General features: G+C 44.0%; 1 protein-coding gene across 5 annotated transcripts in view; it reads right to left on the bottom strand.

Moving 5' to 3' along the window:
• The window catches only part of AUTS2 (activator of transcription and developmental regulator AUTS2), a 713,568-nt gene that overhangs the window by 589,776 nt on the left and 102,789 nt on the right, over window positions 1-21,003 (bottom strand). The gene's annotated exons all lie outside the window — the stretch shown is intronic.

Genomic DNA, 21,003 nt, shown 5'->3' with positions numbered 1-21,003 from the left:
CCCTTTCGGACTAAATAGTTTAACTCTGTCATTTCTAAGCAGTGGTAATCAGAGTGTTCATTTAAAAACCAAACATCAAGTGATAGGGCAAATCTTTTTAATAAAAAAAGGATATCCTCATCTCCACTTCCTGACTGTGGAAGAGGAGGCACAAGGAGAGAAAAATAGAAGAAAAAGGAGAGCTGGCCTGCTAACACCATATGGCAAACACAGGAACTGAGCACAGGCTCCCCGAATCCCAGACGAGAGCCATATCCCCACCAGACCACCATCATTTTTCATCTGCAAATATGCAAGTGTGTGCATGTGCGCACAGACACACAGGCAACAGCAGCATAATCATCTCTATACTGCCCTGCCACGAAGCCCTGAACTCTGAAATGAGAGCCATCATCTCAACAACTGAAAGGGCATATTAATAGCACTGCCAGTTAAACTCTCCAGAGGGGAGCCGTCTCCTGCGTGTTTATCCAGAGCCAAGCACAACGGGGCCAACGGTTGCCTTTGCTTCTACAGAAAGGATCATTATCCCGGTTCTTCCTCGGCTGCGGTCGGCCAACTGCGGCTTTGATAATTACCCTATAGAAACTCAAAGCTGCTACACCAGCATCTCAAACACAAAATCATACTCCATCGCCGTTTTTCCCAGAAACGTTTTTATAGAAGACAGCAGTTTCTACTTAGGCAGCAGACGGACCAGAAAATACTGCTTGACAGAAATGCTTTTGAAGTGGAGATGGGACCGTAACACCAGATTCCTGCCCCTCCCTCTAGTGAGTGCAGATGTGGATGCGATTCTGGTCCAGAGCTCCAGGATTTGGCCCTTTCTAAACACCCAAGTACTTCCAGTAAGGACTGAGCGTTTGGGGTTTCTTCTAATGTGAGAGGAGAGGTTTTCAACACTTCTGTGTCCTGAACTCAGGACTTCTCGGAACACCAACGTGCCTCTTAAATCCTGCTCCGAGTGCTTAAGCAAAACACCATCCGAGCACAGACCCCGTGCCAGCAGCCTCAAGGGGGAGATCTGCTTTACACCCAAAGCACGGCACAAGAACTTATTCACCTAGATAAGTGGGCAGGATAATAGTGTCTATGTGCACGAGCACATCACCCATGCAAGCACTGAGTTCTGCTTGAGACAGAAGGCAGAACACATCTTAGAGCACCTGTTGAAAATAAAATGAAACAAAACAACACCACGAGGATCCTTGAAACTATTTGCTTGTGCTCTAAGTTCTGCAAGTACCAAACAAGGTGTCTGTACAGAGGTTCCTGCCAACAGCTGCCATTAACAGACAAATCTCATGTTCAAAGGAAGCCTCCAGTTTTTCTATCTTAATTTGATTCTTTTGACTTTATCTATCCTGTCTGTTTTCATCTTTCCTCATTAAAAAGATTTTTCAAGAATTTTTTTTAAAGCCAAACATAGCTAATTATTTTAATGAGCTACCAAAAAATAGCATTGATCTCTACACTGAATATAAGCAAACGTCAACATTGCATGGGAGCAGAGGTAGCACAGCGTCTTAATACTATACCATCAGCTCCTATATTTGATTAATGAAGACTCACAGGACTAATCTTACACTGCTTCATTAAAAGCCTGGGGCAATTAGCATAAAGGTTAGACTACTACATTATTAAAACGTTATTATTTTTTTTTTAAACAAAATAATTTGCTTCCTTTCCTTTTGGATAAAAACACACCGCATAGACAAAATGAGCTATTGTCCTTTTAAACTTAATATGCAGAGAAACGTGAATTGCTGCATCTCTCATCAAGGAGACAGCAAAGCAGCTGCCCCATTTCTAAAAAAAGGGCAAAGGCGATGCTCTCCTGTGAAGCCAACACGCGGACAAAGGAAACAGCTCTTCTGCTCAGAGGACACAGAATGGTGATAAACTTAAAATTCAGCCAGCAACTACAGGGAGGGAAGAAATTGCTCATGCCAAACTGCGCATCCATTTCTCATGCAACTAAACCTGTCTGGCAAACTTCTCTAAATGAAGATCAAGGTAAAAGCACGTCTATGTAACATTGCAAGAGCTGTGGTGTACATAACAAAAAGCACAGGCATCTCCTATCCTTTAAGGATCTATTGAGAGAACAGAAGAAGAACTGCTTTTGAACTTGCAGGTGAGCAATTCTTTAAGAGCACATGGCACTGGCAGCCTTGCTGTGCTGTTGATTCAGCATCACGATGAACAACGAGGTTCAAACCACCAGGCCACTGCTCTGCTTTCCCTCTCCTTACACAGGCTAAGGTAAGCGGCTCTCCGAAAACACAAACCTCTGCCTCCTCCTCTGCCACAGCCCCGGGAATGGCAGAAAAAACATTAAAAAAAAAAAAAGCAGCAGCAGCCCTAAGGACCAGACTTGATGAAAAAGAAAAGCTAACTGCCAGACAACGTTTCAGTCTGCTCCAGAGCGGCTTTCCACGTGGGAGCGCTTGCCAAGACTTGCACAAGGCGCCGCTCTGCCTTGCAGCTCTTGCCGGCACTCGAGGGGTTAAAGCAATCTAAGCCAGGCCTGCTGGAGAAGCACTACAGCAGGAAGAAAGAGTTACAAATGATTTTTCTTGGCAAAAGCAGCTCATTGGAATAGTAGGAGGATTGTGCTTACTCCTCATATATAAATGCCAAAATGAGGCTTGCTGACACTTTCCTGGCATGCCACAGCCCTTCCAGTGGCCCGGGCCTTCAGCTGAATGTTTAGAGGGACAGAAGGACACACAAGATGTTTCTTTCCCAACTGACCTAAACCTTCTTCTCACGTGGCGTTATCCAGCATCTCTGGAAAGTGTCCGTCCACCAGCACCACCACCGACACGGCTCAGCCTCTCCCTCTTCCAAATCGATGCCTGATTTTCGTGGCCAGTGCCTGGGGCTGCTTGAAGCCAAGAGCGTGCATGAATTCTGGGGGCGTTGTGCTGGGAAGATGGGGATTAATGAAGACTCACAGGACTAATTTTAGGCAAGACAAAGTCTGCTGAAACATCAGAGTTTTGCAACTTGCTTAACTAACAGCCCAGCTTTTCCTTTACCCCAATCTCCAACACCTAATTGTTATCTATGGAAGGATCTTGCAGGGAGTTTAAGGTGACCCTTTCCCTGGTCCTCCCTCTGAAGTTCCAGAGACCAGCAATTCATGAACCTCGAGAGCTGGAAGCTGCATCCAGATCATCATGTTTAATAGACACTAATCTTCCTAAAGGTCTAATCCCTTTGTACTGCTTCTTCAGACTTACACTTTTGACTTCCACAAAATCCTTTCACATGAGTTTTGTAATTTCATCTTGGCCTGCTACAAGAACACAGAAAAGAAGAAAAAAGAAAAGAAAGGCTTATCAATCCCTAGTCCTATCAGACTTATCCAAACTGTTATGATTTAATTATTCAGTGTTTCATCACATAGAAAAGTGGCTTCACAGCCATTCCAGAGGTTCATGGTAGGGCTTTAAGAAGACGAAGATAAAATGGCTATCTTGGGAATGTTTAGCTTGTTCGAAGGCACAGGACACCATGTGTGATGCAACTTCAGCTGTTGCCTAGGGGCCGCTCCAGTGCTGCACAGAGCGACGGCTGAATGTCTCTGCAGCTGAGGAAACAAGTTGATCCCTTCCACTGACAGAGGAACTTCACCTCTCTCACTGCCTGTCTGCTCTCTAGAACATTCAGAATTAACAGCAACCAATAATTAGATTTTTGCTCCTCCTTTAATCTCTCCCATTTCCCCTTCTAGAGATGGCTTGCTCTTGTTCCTTGCAATCTACAACCCAATGCAGTCTTACAAAGGCAAGCGAGGAGAACAACTTCTTCCCAGTGGATTGACACCAGGCTCCTCACCTCCATAGGGAAAAATGGACCTGTTTGCAAACTGAAAGGGATAAATCAGTTCTCTGAGACAACATCACGCACTGCAGCCCTTCCAAGAGCAGCAGCTCTCTCCCAGGCAGCCTGAGCTTCTAGAGCCCCCAGGATCCCAAAGAATAAATCCTAAAACCTGACTGCTCTCCACATCCCTTTCAGAAAATACAATGCATTATAGCACGTTAGATGAGACTCTAACAAATTTTAGCAGTAAAAAGTAGGAAATGTTTACTGGTTTAAACGTTCACCATACTTTGACTGACTTCTATACAGGATTATTATGAGCAGTACCTATAAGCTGTGGTTTTTCTCTCCACATCCACATCAGAAATCCATACCACCCTTCAGCAGTGTCCACTCAGGCTGGAAGGGTTTCTTGTGAAAAGATCACAGGATGTCAGGGGTTGAAGGGCCCTGGAAAGCTCATCCAGTGCAATCCCCCCATGGAGCAGGAACACCCAGCTGAGGTTCCACAGGAAGGTGTCCAGGCGGGTTTGAATGTCTGCAGAGAAGGAGACTCCACAACCTCCCTGGGCAGCCTGGGCCAGGCTCTGACACCCTCACCAGGAAGAAGTTTCTTCGCAAATCATCTCACCTACTTGACCCACAAAAAGCCCCATTAGTTTGATCCACTATACTGTGACTGCACAACGAATTTCAATGGAAATGTTTGCAAAGCAGTCAACTTTTTCTGTAAATATACACATACAGTAGGAGGTTTTCAGGATTGTCAGATTGCTTTACAAAAGAAAGAGACATTTTCCCTGTTTACAGTCTGGGGAGGCAGAGCTGCATTCTCAAAATATCACAAGGCAAGATAGTGTGCAGCAAGTGAGAAGTCAGCGTGGACCTGCTATCTCCGAGATCAGAATCACATTAGCAGAAGCTAGGGGGAAAAGAAAGAAAAGTGAAAACTGAAGAAGGTTCACTCTGCTGCTGCTGCAGGAAAGAGAAATTCAATCCCACGGCCTAAGTTGTTACGAGGAGGAGATGGTGCGATAGTAAAACAGACAGAAAACTACCAGAAAATTATCAGCACTGATGGAAATGTCATCCCCACCACTGACGAACACCCCAAATTGCCCTGTTCTAACTTGGTCGTTTTTTAAACTCCTTTCCTGGGGCTGGAGGCTCAGTAATCAGTCTTGTAAATGTTCAGTTTGCAAATCCAGGCAGGAGGTTTGTTTTTCTTGCATGAGGTGCCAACGCTATTTGGTGCTGTACAGCTTCCAGTATGTTCTTAAGTGCCTTGAGAGGTTTGGCATGGAGGGCACTATGGAAATGGAGTTTTAACCTATCGCTTCCCACTTCTGCCTTGTAACCCACCTTCAAAAATGAGGTTTTTCGGCAGAAACAGATGTCTTTCTCTCTCTGCATGCAAGAAGTGCACTCGCCATGGCACACACAGACAGCGAAACGCATTTCAGCTGGATGTGGAGTGTTAAGTGAAAAATATAACACCCCATCAGGACGGTGACCAACGTCTCTGTTCATCTATCGTTACAAACAGCACAAATTCAAACCAAAATGCTCACCCTTCTCTGTGCCCATATTACAAGACATGATGGCTATTTGTTTTCCAGCCAGCCAGCTAAATCTGAGAACTGACTTACAACATCCCAACCCATCACAAAAAGTACAACAAAGTGGGGGGGAAACTACTGCAGCTGCCCACAGAGATCAGCCACAAGCACAACTTCAAATTCATTAAGGGAGGAACATACCAGAGCTCTCTGGAAAGGCCTAAGCTCATCAGAGGTGTTGTGGGATGACTAATTCATGACTGGTCCTCGCCAGGGAAACCCCTTCTCTGCTTACAAACTTAAGTGCATTATCCCCAGCTGGCAGGTCAGACCCACAGCAGCATCAGGAGCAGGGATAAAGGGAAACCAGTGAAATGCCTTCCCCCATTAACAGCTGACTTTTGGCACAGGACATCACATTGTTCATTGTCAAGCGTTTCTGAAGATTTTTGAAAGAATATCCTAATTAATCTGTGGGGGATTTCAGGCAAGTTTGCTTTAGGTATTTTTAGCTTAAAAATACAGTGCTGCCAAGTATTTTCCCCTTTCTCATTTCACAACGTTCTCTTGTGTTTGAGGCTATTACAGAGGATTGTAAAACATCTATAATCCCCCAGATTACACAACAGCATTAAAACACATAATATTTTGGGGCTCCGGAGGTTTATTATTATGTAATGACGGTAATTTGCCTGCGTTTCATCCAGAAGGATCCCCAAAATACCAGTTTTTCCAAAATAGAAATGCAGTTGCCTGCGAGACAGGATAAGGTGAAACCCTTCACAGTGACTCACGAAGGCAGAGGAGGGAAAGCCGACTCTTATTCACAGGAAGATACCACTGAAGTCCTGCTAAGCGGAGTGAAATCAGGAATTCACTCTAATAAAAAGTCTCTGAGGATTTTTCCTTATCAAAGTTTTGCTGCTGATCCACAGACAGACACAAAGCTAATAATAATAATAATCAAAACAAGCCTTCTGGGCATACTTGCCTTGTCATTTCTAATGTACCCTGATTGCAGCCCTGCCCACTTCCTGAGCAGCTTCCATCCAATTGTGTCAATATGTCCTATAAACACTAATGAATTAAGCCACAGGACAGCTTTGAATGGTAATATAACAAATATTGTTCTCCTTTCATGTCATGATTCAAAGCCTGCTGAATTGTAAGAGAATCTGGATCAATTCTTCATTGCTCAGAAGAAAAAACCAACTACAAAGAAAAAAAACCAAGGCAAAAAGAGAGTCATAGCCATGCAAGGTAATCACTGAATGACTTGACACTTGTGCAGCTGTTAAGAAACCTGATTAGTGTCTCTTCTCTAAGGGAAAATGAGAAGCAGCCGTAGGTATTTCTGCTGAAACAGAGGCAGGACAAGCTGCCCAGCAGGGCCAGGAGCTCCGCGGAGCTCCACAAGGGCTGGCTGACGGATGGGGAGCTCACAGTTGCACATGGAATTGCTTATGAGAACAACCTAAAGCAGGTATATTGCCCTCTTTTTGATGAAGGAGCAAAAAAAACCTGTCAAGAAACAACACTTCATTTACACAAATAAATAAACCTTTTCCCTGCCTCTCTCCTTTTGCTTGTTTTCCTGTTAGTCACAACACAAATCAAACTGCCAAGGCCTCCAAACAAGCCGGCGATCCCGCGGGCGTCCAGACGCGCTCCCTGGCAACAGCAGCAGAACGAGCCCTTCGGACACCGGCCCCTCTTCCGGACACGGACCGGGAACGGCGGCTCCTCCCTCGGCTACGCGGCTCCTGACCCGGGGGTGGCACCGAACACCAGCGAACAGGCCGCACCGCCACCAGCGCTGCTGGCTCGGGGTCGCCAACAGGAGCACCCCAGCCCAACCAAACTTACAGCGTGACCAAAATCTGCAAAGTCCAAACGTGATCAGGCACTTCAGAAAGTGGGGGTTTGACATTAAATATGTGCTTTGCTTCAAAAGCAAAAGCGTAAAGCTATCTGGAAATTAACACTTTACTCATCCGGATAGGGGTATTGCTTTGGATGTGGTACAGCACTGCTGGTATTTGCTTTAGGATTTATTTAACAGTGAGACAGAAACAATTTGGCCTTCAAAGAAGAGCTTGACTCTTCCCTTTGAGAAAACTATTGAAGTTGCGTCTCAGTACTGTATTATTTCCTTGAATCCAAAAGAAGAGGAGGATTCAGTTTCATAAGAAATAAAATCAAGAGACTAAACTTCCAAGTATTTCAGCTTAACTCTCATCTTATGCTGGAATTAATTTTATCACATAAATAGACGTAGATCTCTTCACTCCCTATTAACTCCTGAGGGGTAAGAGATAATCTCGAAACTACTACTGAAGAAAGTCACCTTAACATCAGTTTTATCTCTAACAGATAGGGAGCTCAGGAGCTGTGCTAAATCATGTGGTGCTTCATCTATTTCATTTTAAGGGAAAATAATTACTTCCTAGTTAAATTCATTGTGGAAAAGAGTGTTTAAAACATATGAACAGTGAGGTGTATTCAACCACCAGAATCACACGTTAGGAAACAACCTTATACTGAATTGTGAAGCAAATCCATTTCTTGTGTAATCCAATATCTGACAGGGGGAGGAATCATGTGCATACAAGGTTTACATAGAAGTCATATTGTGGACCAAAGTACATGTAAAGAACCCACCCTGCATTCTTTAAAAAAATAAACTTTTATATTGCTGTTATAGTGAAGAAAACATTAGGCCATTTCTTCATTGAACAGGAAGAAAACTGATCATATTGTCATTTTCAAGCTCTTTTTGACACGCTGACCCATTTCTTGTGTTTAGAAACATTCTGTCCCCCAAAATTTAATGCAAAAAACCACTTTTAACACATCTGAGATGAAATCTTATTTGATAAGTAAGAGTTACTGCATGTACATATATCGAAACACACAGATAATTCAAAATTACCTGAAAATCAGATTAAAAATACCAGTGAACTCGGCTAAACATGCCTTTGCTAATAAGCACTTTTCTTAACAGTAGATCTGCTAATTTAGTTTTCAAGTTGAGTTTTGAAGTAACAGGAATTACGCCATTAGCCACTGAAAAATAACCCAGACACAGTGAAATCCCAAGTTTTCCACCCTCATTAGTTAAATGCCACCGAACATCTCCACATCGTTTTTAACCATCCCCTCACCTTGAAAAGGGAGGAGAAGCCACTAGTGCAACGCTTTCTGTAAAGCACTTCCCACCGCATTAATGCTTCAGCTCAGCGTTACACCGATTGCCACATAATCTATTTAACTTCCAAACTGGGGTGCAAATGAGCTTTTAGATGCCAGGAAAGTCTCCAACACAGAAACTATCAAGTCTTTTTCTTCATTAAATCAATGTCACAAGCAATGACACCCAGGGATGTGTGGGATTGAGGGCTTGCAAGGATTTCTTATACTCTGCCCACTTTGTTTTAACATTTTTTAGCTTTGTACACTGCGCCACTTGCGGTTTTACTCACAAAATAATGCCATTAACTGGCAACAAATCAAATCATTTGACCTTATAAAAATACGTACTTGTCCTGCTGCTTTTCTCTCCGTTTCTGAAACAGCAGCTTCTGTACACAAAATCATCTCAGTGCAAACAGACTGAAGGAGTTTTGGGCGTTTCCTAAAATGATCAAATTTATACAAGCCAAATCCAAACCCTTCATCCAATGCTACCTCTGGAAGTTCCCTCAGACTCACCTCGCCTGGGTAGTCCACATTTTTGGAAATAAAGACAATTCCTCTCAGTTTTCCACAGCCAGGCCAGTGAACTCTCAAATCCCATTTCAGTCCATACCTCAGTTTCCCCAAGTACATAACATAAATAATCAGGTCCTTTTCTGGAACACTATGAGACCTACCAGTTGGAATACCACGGGAAAGAGAATTCAGAAAAGGACACTGGTAGACTGAACTACCTCTGAATATTTGAAAGTACTTCATTTTTTCCACAGATCTAATATTTAGGAGATTGAAAGCTCCTTCCCGTTCATAGCCACACCAAAAGCTATAGCAGTTTAAATAAGATTTTATGCATACAGGAAACATTGTACTGATGCGATACAATTGATTTAGAAAAATTTCTTCATTAAATTGGTGCAGTTCCCTCAGGTAGGAAACATTCTTTTCATTTGAGCATACCTTACATCAATTTAGCATAAATCAGTAATAAATCTCTTTAAGATTTCTGTAAATCACTGTGGTTTTCTTGTCTAGGAAAGCATTGAAGAGAGTACAATTGAAAATGTCCTTCCCCAGCCTGCTGGAAAGCAGGTGACTGAGGCAGGGTAGTAAAGCATACAAGAGATCGGGTATACTAAGAAGGCAAAAGGAACGCGAATGAAGGTGAGCAGATAAGCGTGCACAGATAAGCCAGTTCAGTCCGTCAGATGTGCTAAAATCTGAGCTCTTGCTATGCAGCAAAGTTAGTGGCAGCAGGTTGGAACTGGAGCACTTGTTGCTGCAACCATGTCCTATTAAACCAGACTAGGGGCAGTCAGACCAGTTCTCTAACACTAGAGTCTAAATGAACTACCATCAGATCAGTCAAAGCCCAGAGGAAGACTCAATAAGCAGGGCGGTCTGGAGGAAGTTTTGCTTGCTGTTTACCTCTCCCTGGGAAGGTATTATAAACCTTAACAAAATAGCTAAATCTGTTTATTTGGCCACAGACTTCCTTCTGCTGTTGCCCCTGTGTGTGTGTGCGCAGACCATGGGCATCCTCATCGCTTGTAAAATTATAAAATGAGCTCCAGGGAAAAGAATGTCATTTAGCTACAGAAATTTGAATGTTTCTCAGAAAGCAGATTTCCTTTTTACACTGGTCTCCAAGTGATTCAGCCATCAAAATGCATAAACTGTTGAATCGAGCGGGGATGTAGCCTGTGCTAACGCTGAGAGCACTCTTGTAATAGCTCAAGTCCCTTTCTACTGTCTTTCATCTGGTTGAGCTCAGTGTTGCTGCTGTATGAAATTTAAAGAGCTCTGAAAAAGATGTTAACGAGCCCTAAAGAGGAGAGTGCTCTTGCGTTAGTCATTCCCATGAACACCTGTGAACTATTGAGTTTAATTAGTCTACAGCTGGCACCGAGTGTGTGTAGAAAGACAGGGGATTTATTATCAGATTGCTAGTTCTCAGATTGTCTCTTCCAGCATGTTTTTTCCCTGTTTGTTTTGTGATAAAGGACACACAGAGAGCGAGTGTGATTGTTTAACTAACAGGGAAATCCTTTCTTGGAAAGGGTGCCAGCACGGGTGGCACTTGGACGATGGCATCGCATGTGGCAGCATCCCCGAGTGCCTCAGCTGTGGCCAGAGAGGGCTGTGCTATTTACTGTGTGGCACAATTTGCTACCCAGTCCATACCCTACAACTACAGAACAGCTAAGAGGTCAAATTTTCATTTCAGTAACACATTATACTTCTTTTTGTTACTCCTCAGGACTCCACTCAACTCCACAAGCATCCTAAAAACAGGTGGGAACAGTCTCTGCTGCCACTTTATTCTGCCATCTACAACACACAGTGGCTTTCAATACAGCTAGCTGTTTTAATACAAATTAGTTCACCAACATCACACACAGACAATTATTTTCATCAGTGAAGTGAATTACAATGGTTCATCTTAAAATACTTCTATCTCACCTGCCTCAATTAATGTCTGCACTCCCATGTGGTAACAGTTTTCTCCCTTGCTCCATCATTTACCCCCATATTCACCTGGCAGAGTTTTTAAGACAGAATTGAAAATGGACCTCTCATTTTATACAGGAACTAAGCGAGGCAACAACTCGGGTCACCTGAGGCCTCGAAAATACCCAACACAACCAGCATCCAGTCCCCAGGTTCCTCGCTACACAGGCTTGTGGTCTGGGTTTGAAACTCACAGAGAGCAGCCACAATTTGGAGGCTTTTATCTTCCAAGAAGTATTCCCCTACCTTGTGCTAAATTCAAATTACCTCAACAGAAACAATGCCCTACTTAAACCACAATGTGCAAAATAATTATCATCCTGACATCATCCTTACTGACAGTAGCTTGTCTCTGCAGCCGGCGTGCGAGACGCTTCCCCAGTTGATCGGACTTCATTCTGCCATCACCTTGACACTGCCAAGTCAGTCATGCTGACATTTCTTATAGCTGACACTGGAAAGCCTTCAGTAAATCTATACTGACAGTTTAAATTCTTTTTTTTCCCCCTCCTCGTACTTTCCTCCTGTCATGTCATCTCCATAAAATTGCCCTGCCCTTGTTTCACTTCATTTTGACATCCTATTGTTATCTCTGTGGATCCTCTTTAGCGTGGCGTGCTCCTGTCACAAAGGCACAACATCTCCAAAGATTTGACACAAGACCACCTGGAGGAGTGTGCCAGGAGTCTCATTAAAATTAATTAAATGGCTCTGCTACTACCTCTACCCTTTCCCATCAAGTTGCTCCCCAAACTACAGCCTCGCACCACAGAGATACTACAGTGTGTAATTCGCACGCCCTGACAGCCACGAGACCCAGATTTGTTCAAGTTTGAACTCCCGGGGAGGCTGCACAGGCCTGGCAGGGGGAAGAGCAAGGACTAAGCAAAAACTACCCAATAGCTCTACAATATCAAGGTTTAGTAAGAACTCAAAAACTTCATGCAATGTAAGTCTGGAAAATACAACAAATCAGACACTCCAGGGAGCCACTAATTGAGGCCAGGCCAGCCAAGGCCGTGCTCTGCCCAGCACCAGAGATTATAAAGGATTTAAATAGAAACAAATGCAAAGTTATTGCGTCAACACTTGTTACTTATGTACTCAGCTTCGGGGATGCATTTGAGAACCTTCCCAAACCCCAAATGCTACATGGTGGCTCTAATAAAAAAGCTTCATTTTGTATGATCAGGACAGCAGGTATGATTGATCATAATCCCACAGCCCCACATCCCTCATGGATTCAACTCCTCACTCCAAGGAACTTCATTTTTCCCTTCTACAGACACAAATTTTATGCTAAAGAGGATTAAGAGCCAGATATGACGAGCAGGATGTCAATGGGCACCTCTGTGGGGCTTGGATGGGGGGAATCCTCTAAGATGTTGCCAACTGCACTGGGGGTCCCACACACCGGGCTCACCCAGCTCTGCTCCTCAGGGTTCCTGATACCCCAGGGGGTCCAGACCTCTCTGGGAAGCACCCCACACCTCACCCCGTGTTGGCCAGGACACCTGGGTGCTGCCACACCACCGCCATCCCATGCCAAGGAGAACCCATATCATGGCAACCCCATCCCCAGTCAGCAGCTCTGCCCTAACAAGAATAAGCTGAGCATCACCCTCTTGAAGCCCCGCCCAGCAGCACCTTCATTAGCAGGACACAGTCCACCTGCCCTCATTAGCACAATCCATCACCCTCGTTAGCAGAGCAGGGAGCCCTGCACCTGGTCCCAGAGAGGCCCTTTGCCACGGGGCAACTGCAGCCCCACAGGCCCAGTTACAGGGATGCACAGCCAAGGGCCCATTTCATGCTGTATAATTAAAAGGCCTTAAAATCCATTTTGTGAGGGTAACTCAGGCCTCGTGATCACTTCATGAGACAGCAGCAAGATGTATTTATGCTTGGCAGGGTTGGGAAAGCAGGGGAATAGCCCTGTGAAAGGCAGCTAAACCCCATATATGCTTTTACGGTGTTTAACAGATTATATGCTAATACAATTCACATGGAATTTAAATTTAAACTGTATACATTGACTGTTTCCTGCAATTCAGTTATATATTTTGAGATCTAAACAGATACGAGCTCAAAGTGTAATTAAGCTGTCCATGCAATTAACAAGCACCTTGTTTTATTTGTGTATGATTCCATGCAGCTTTTCCTTTATAGGTAGACAATGAAATACAATGCTTTCTGACATCAGATATTTTGTCTTTGCTTATCGATCCATATTCCTCCAAGCTGGTTTAAAAAATAGAAAAAAAAAAACCAAAATCAGCAAAACCTGTTCATGTGGATCCATTTACACCACGATACATGAGCTCCCATCAGTCAGGGTTAGTCCCATATATTCATGGAAATAAACTACAACAAGCTGTACAGCACTAACATCTATAGGCTGTTGAAAATCATTAGATTCTGCACAGATTAACTCTAATTGAGTGTGTCTGTTTAGGTGAAATAATTAACCTGCCGGTGTCCCGGGTTGCAACCAGCCCTACAAGACTTTCCGCACCCCAACTCAGGGCAGCTCTTTGTCTGGCGTCGTGTAGCTGCTGTTTGGCTGCAAGGCCTTGGAGAGATGCTGACTGGGGACGGATGACTGCATGTTCAAAAACCGAGGAAATCTTTGATGCAACTGTATTAGGGATGCCATTACTACACATTTTTTGATCAACAATACATCAGCAGAACATTTTGCTACCGTTGCTAACTCTCTGCTGTGGTTCAGAAACAAACGCTTTAGGACATGTACTACCACACTCCTACTGCGTGTACAAGAGATACGCTACTGTATCCTCTACAGAGTATGACTGTCAGCAATTAAAATGAATACTGAAAAGACGGAACATGGTTTGTCATGCATTTTCCTGGCTTTTGTGAAACATTTGTTCACCAGATTTGCTAACTGTTGAAGTGCAAGCATACACGAGAGGTCTACTAATCCAGGGAATTAGCAAGGTATTGCTCCAACAGATTGCAAAACAACAGCGCTCTATTTCATACAAATGGGCTTTAGACAAGCAATGGGTACACTCTGTGAACAACTTGTCCATTCTTCCTACAACCTACAAAAATATCAGGTGATCAAAAACAAACCAAAAAAGATTTATGCTTGCAATCTTTTGAAACAAAGGCTTCTGGGTTGGGATTTTTTTTCCTCTCTCCATTCTGAACTCTGATAGCCAGCAAGGACATAACCTTACAGAACAAGAAAATAAGATTTAAACACATCTTAAACAAAACAGCCCAGTTGCTATCACACTGTGATTATCAGTACTCCTGCCAAGAACCCGCACCGGAGCCAGAGACTCTTCAAACACCATAAATTCCCAGCTGCCTTAAACAACACGCACCTTCATCTATCTCCAAAGCCTTGCAAGGTAAGGGGAAGACGCTTGCTTTGCTGTAAATCCAAAACAAAAAAATGTTCAGTGCAAATAAATGCATAAAGCAGCAATATACTCAGATTTTCTGAATAACTCAAGTCCCATTCTTGATGGTGACGGGAATATAGCAGAGATGGTTGTCTTGGGGGTGCTGAGACAATCCAGTAGTGGTGACAGAGGATTTCTGATCAATGTGAACCTGCACAAGGTGGGTCCAGTTGGTAAAAGATTCCTTTCCAGGCACAACTATTTGGGGTTCAGATGTTTACAACAGAATTTCCATTCCATACAAAGCATCACCACTATGTTTTCATATCCCTTAACTGATGTAGTAATACAACACACACTTCTATAATTTGTCCTTTCTTGTAAAATAAAATACAGGGCAAAACGCCCAGCAGCTTTACATACTGACACGTGGACAGTTGCATGACTTGTACATATGTGCATTTTCTGCACACACAAATAAACATGAGGAATTTAATTCCAAACGTAGACACACATGCAATGTACACATTTTTAAAGTGAGGTGTCAATTTTTATCACAGAAAAATGCCTATAGAGCAATTAATAGCAAGAGACCTTTTTCTGCAGCAGAGAACAGAGTACTGACTAGGAACATATGTAAGCCCTTCACTTGCGATTCCCAATATTGAAAACACAGTGAAAACTTGATCCAGCAACTGAGTCAATGAAGTAGCTCTATGAGCCCATTCATGTTACAGCATCTAAGACTCGTATCTTACTTCGTATAGACACTTTACCGAACAGTGCACCAGAAACTGGAAAGACACCTAGAGAAAGCAGCCCTCCTATCATCAAAATCTGACATAACAGTAAATAATTCCATCCTTACTCAACATCTGAAACAGCAAGACAACCTTGAAAACCATTCAGCATACGGAAAAACAAGGAGGACTCACATCCCACTAATATACGATATGGAGCTCTTCCAAAAAAATCATATCTGCTTTCCCCAGAAATTCTTCCTATACAAATCCAGTGATACTGTGCCTAATCCTGCTGTTGGCAACACTATTAAACCACAGCTAGTGCCGAGCTTGTCCTGCAGATCCAGCACATCGGTACCAGTCCCTTGGGCAGTGACAGGAGCAGGCTGCCCTGCAGCTGCACGCTGCGTTTGGTGGTGCCATGTCCACACACTCTTTTGTTTTTGTCTTCAGGGCTCATGATCATTAATTATAATTCACAAACCAGAAAGAAGCCATGCAAACTAAGTTCATAGAGCTCCCAAACCAGCCCACAGTGTCAGTGTCCAGGCATCAGCCACACATTAAGGCCATCCATCTGAACGCGTGGAAGTTCCAACACATGGCCAAGTCCACATGCCCAAGTGTTACGGCACTGTCGTCTCTGAAGCCCTTCTCTTCTTGCTGACTTCTGCCAGGACTTACTACTTCGCTCATCCCTCTGCATCTCCAGTGGTCTTTCCTACCTGCAGTTATGAGCTTGCCTCCCGAGTCCTCATCTTCTCTCCTAACTAGGTGGGTCACACATCCCTCTCCCTAACCTCAGTTGAGTACTGCCATTAACAAATAAGTAAGCATGGGTGGAAAGTAGTTCAAGTACACTGGTCACTAAGGCTGTTTTTTGCTGAAACAGCACAACCCCAAACCCCTCAAAGATCCAGTCCCTGGTATTCTCATAGCTTACAACACCGCTCAGCTTCAATAAGGCAGCAGCAATACTGCACGTCCAGACGCTGGATCGCTGGGGCTTGAGTAAAGTGGGAGTTTAGCCAGCACCTGTTTAATTCCAAATTCATTTAATGTCTTTATACTCCCTCGACAAATAAGCCTTAGAACATTATGAGTTAATCAAGCCAGGCACTAGTGAACTATTTTTTAAAAAAAACTTTAAATCTAACAGAAGATTACTGCACCCAACCATAGAAACAATTTTAAGCCTAAATTTGGCAAGACACGTTAGTTTTATATTGAGCTAATTACTTCCAAGTGTCCAGGAACTACAATTCAGTAATTACAGCTGTATTAGCTAGATGCAAACTAAGCAAGAGGCAGAGCTTATTTATGACCAAGCGAGTGGGTCACCTGGACATCCCGCCCAACCCAGTCCTGCTTCACAAACAGACTTTGCTAAAGTCTGAGCCAAATTCAAAAAACAAGGTGCTCAACACAACCCTGGCTGACAACATAAAGGATTTGATGAATACTGATGTCTGGGTGGATTTGCAAGACCTTAACGCTGAAGGTGCAAGCCAGCCAAAACTCCCCAGAGCGGGGGCTGAGCCAGCCTGCACCACCAGCACAGCTCTGCTACCCAAGACCATCCCCACGCTGCATCATCTCACAGGATGTGTGCAAGCCTCCATTTTTACAAGGCACTTTCCTACCGGCTGAAAACTGAGCTCTCACTAAATTAAACAAAATTAAATCCTATCATCTGTATACCCCACAGAAAACATTTTCCATCACCATTGTCAAGAGAAAACCTGTAAGCCAAACAGCAGGAAAATAACCTCTGCTCCCTGTCACGCTGCTCTAAAAGCGCTTTGCTCAGCTTACAGCAGAAACGGATTTGATAATACAGCAAGGGAAAAATACGTCGTGGGACGACGTTTCCAGTTCGGTGTTCTCCACCCCCACATTTTCCACAATAATTAATAACCAAAGCTGTTAATGTTTAAATGATCCATGTTCTCTAGTGCGGCCAGCAATGCCTCAAGAGGTTTTCCACTGGGGCTAACGCTATTAACTGTGTGGATGCCTGAGGATACATACAGCCTCATGGATCAAAGGACATTCTGTGCAGTCTCCAAACATTTAGGAACTCTCTTTTAAATCTGAACCAGCTTAACAGAGCATTTAAGGTTCCCAAAGTTTGCGTAAATGTCCACGTTTTACTCAAGGGTTAAGGCAGTAAAATGATCTTCCAGGCTCTCGAGCGCTAACAGGTATTATCTATTGCTCTTCCCCATTCCAATAATTCCCTTCCAGGCCAGACAGCCCAACTTACTCCAGTCTTCCCAGCAAACAGTTATCGAGGGAGAGCAGACAGGGATCAGCTGGCCCCAGGGAAGCTGAGCAACAGGCACAGGGAAGCTTCCTTGGGTTTTAGACAGTGCTAGAAACTAAATCACTCCCAAATGTGGCTCCAGGACTCCGGGTTTTGTTTATTTGCTTAAGTCCTTGGGGACCGTTGCAGTTAGCAATACACTTGTCAGCACTTCAGGCAAGAGAGAATATTTTAGCACGGAATTATAATTACGAGCATCACCAGTTTTTCCTGCCTTCTCCAACCTCTCCCCACCCATTCCCCCAGCGTAGGATTAATACAGACCAAGGAAGCTTCTAAGACCAAAGCAATTTCTCAGTTTTTTCTTCTTTTTTAAGCCTAATTTTCAAAGAGCAAGGGGCACAGAAGTTCACCCCACCTGTGTGTGTTTGCCTATCTGTTCCCCTTCTCCCGACTTTTGAAACCCACTAATTTCAACTGAATTTGACAGCGGGGCAGAGGTCTCAGCAAGCCCAAGTTCCCAGCAGTTCAGTGCGGAGCCCGCAGCTGCGGAGCGAAGAGGCGCCTGGCTTCGCTCACCTCCCACCGCGGGGAAGGCTGGCGCGTTAGCTCACACCTCATTAGACAGCACAAACCCACAGAGGAAATCAATTACGAGATAAAAGTCCATCGGAAACCGGCCTTCAATCACCCTGCTGCTCATGCAACTACTTGATTCTTAATTCTTCTGACAGCCCGATAACAAGGGCGGCCACGGCCCCTCCTTGGGCAGCAGAAGAGTAAATACATCGAGACCCACAAAAGACATCCTTGTGTCCTGCACCACCGGATGCTCGACCGTGGCCTTGCATTGAGGGGAACACGGGCAAAGCATCATTAAAATGATCACAAGGTACCCACAGGAACACATGGACTTGAAGGATTTGTTTTGTAACTGGGTGGATTTGAACCACATGCTCAACTGTGAACGTGAACCAAAATATGGATGTTTCCTCCAGCAGGCAAAGTTCAGCCCATTCAAGCCAACACTTTGAAACACTGACCACTTCCCAGATGTTTTGGTCTCTCACTCCTTTTCTTTATCACTTCAGATGCCAGGGACATACTTAAGATCAATATTTGAGTCTGCACTACTAGGTTTGGCAGTACTAGAATCGCACACCGCAGCGTGCCCACTGCTCACCCCAGCACGCAGCCGAGGACCAGGTTCCCCCAATTCGCCACCCGGGAGCTGATCTCCCCCTCAGACACGACAGATTCCTCTAAACAACTTGACAACAAGCAGTATCAGCTACACTTAACCGGAAGGATTTAAAACAAAACAAAACCCAACAAAAAGCAAAATAACCTTAAGTGCCTTACTAACAGCTGGGCTCTTTCTTTTTCCACTTAAGGGACTCGCTTCTTTAAAACAGAGGCTTCATTCTTCAAAATAAGACTTCAAATACATGGAAAATCTGAACCAGACCTACTGCACCAGGCTACAGTTTCCAGCAGGATGGTTTAATGGGATCTTTGAAGGCATTTTGCAAATGTTTCATTCCTGCCATTCCTTTTCCTTCATGGTTCTTCTTTATGGACAGATGCATAGGAAATGGGGTAAGATTTGGTCCACAAGGATCAGGCAAATCTGAATATGCCGTGCAATCTGTGGTTTATGTGCAAGACTGCAGATGGATTTCTTTCTGTGGAGACAACTGCCATCATATCTTTCTATAGAGCAGCCAGGAGGGCACCTACCTAAAAAGATAATAGCTGGGAGGTAAAATCTGGCAAAAGCCTTCTCTAATAAAGGAGGAAGGCAAGTTCTCTGGCCAGCCAACAACATTTGCCTCCATATCATTCTTTATCTTTCAGGCTGCATGCCTGAAACCACCCTCTTCCCAACTTTCAACTAAAATCTCTGGGGACAAAAAAAGACACTTCTAGAAGCACAAAAGGACACAAACAAGTTTCAGGCAGATGAATGTCTTGTTTGTGAAACTCAGGATACCAGTAGCTTGAAGCAAGTCTTGGGCATCTCTTCCCACATCCACAGTTCACAGCCACCCTGCCAAATCACATAAACGTAACCATCAGAGGAGGCCTCGTGCATAAGCACTGCTGCAGTGGAAAAGTCTTCATACGCATTACCTATAAATAATTCTAGTTGTGCGCAACAGTTACAAACTAGGAACTCAATTTTTCTGCACATCAGCACACTGAAGGCATCAGAATTGGGCCATCAGTTATTTACAGAAAAGCTTGAGGAGCTGCTACATGCTGAAATGCTGGAAATTCAATAGCAGCGGCGGTTCTGCTTACCTGAAGGCAAACTGCACATCCTCAGCACAAGAAGATGAGTTTGGGTTAAGAAATGACCGTGGTTCTATGAGTACTCTGCCTTAGTAAATCAGATTCTTAATCCTGCCCTGTCATTCTTCTGTAGTTCAATACGTATTCACACCAAAGAAGATGCTCAAGTATCGAGGGGGCTGGGAAGGGACAGTAAGGCGGTTGAGGCTGGGAGGAGCAGGCGATGAACGCCACCATACAGGTGAAGAATCTGAAGCTGAAATACATTACAGGCTGGAGAAATCTCATATAACTGGTAGTACAAATTGGCTTTAAGAGACATCTCAGCTGGCACATGTATTCCCCGCTGAACAGTGATACCTATTCAAATGATCAAAACCCGTCAGCTCTTAAATTCAGGATAAATCCCAGACCTCAGAAACAGGCAAATGAAAAAAAAAAAAAAGAAAAAAAAGTTCAAAAGCAGAAAGGCAGCAAATGTTACTCTCAGGACCAATCTCTCTGATATGCCTCAAGCTTGCTAACAGCATTCTAATGCCACAGGCATGTTACTTTGCTTTGCCCTCGTATTTTATTTCAGCAAAGCCCTGTCCTAATAACTGATTACAAAACACCAAACAAGCCATAGTGTTATCTTGCTAGTTGGTGAAATATTTAGGTCCATTTAAGTGCCATGCAAAAATGAGTCTGAATATATGGGCTACAGCAGGCAGAAATAGGAATTTTGCATTCAGAGACAGGAATATCCTGTTGAGACCCATTCCTCACTCCCGGAAAGCGTGAATGCCCTCTCGCCAAATCAATGCAAAACAGCGTGTCGTTGCGATCGGATAAAACACCTCCTTCGCATTTAATGTGGAAATTACCATTCCTCCACAAATACATTCGCAGCAAGGGTGGAAGCTCCGCGCCAGCTCCTACCCCCAGGCCAGGCTCACTTGAAGAACCGCTCACCTATATCAAAATGAATGTTCTGCAGAGGATGACACGGTGGTGAAGCGGAGCCTCGGTGAGGCAGCCAACAAAAAAGGGCCCTTTTCAGAAATATATATATAAATATGTATTTATATATATCCTGAGGTTGGCGCTAGCTTCTGGCAGACCATGGCCGGACAGAAGAACCTGACCGCACTTAGGAAACCCTAAGCATTGTGCTGCGGCGGGATGAACGGTGCAGATGTCTCCTCTGAGAAATCACCGTCCTGCCACTCAGGCAGAAAATGCGA

The sequence above is a fragment of the Patagioenas fasciata genome, chromosome 19 (genome assembly GCF_037038585.1).
Source record: "Patagioenas fasciata isolate bPatFas1 chromosome 19, bPatFas1.hap1, whole genome shotgun sequence".
Lineage (NCBI taxonomy): Eukaryota > Metazoa > Chordata > Aves > Columbiformes > Columbidae > Patagioenas > Patagioenas fasciata.
This window is presented reverse-complemented; position numbering and strand designations above follow the sequence as displayed.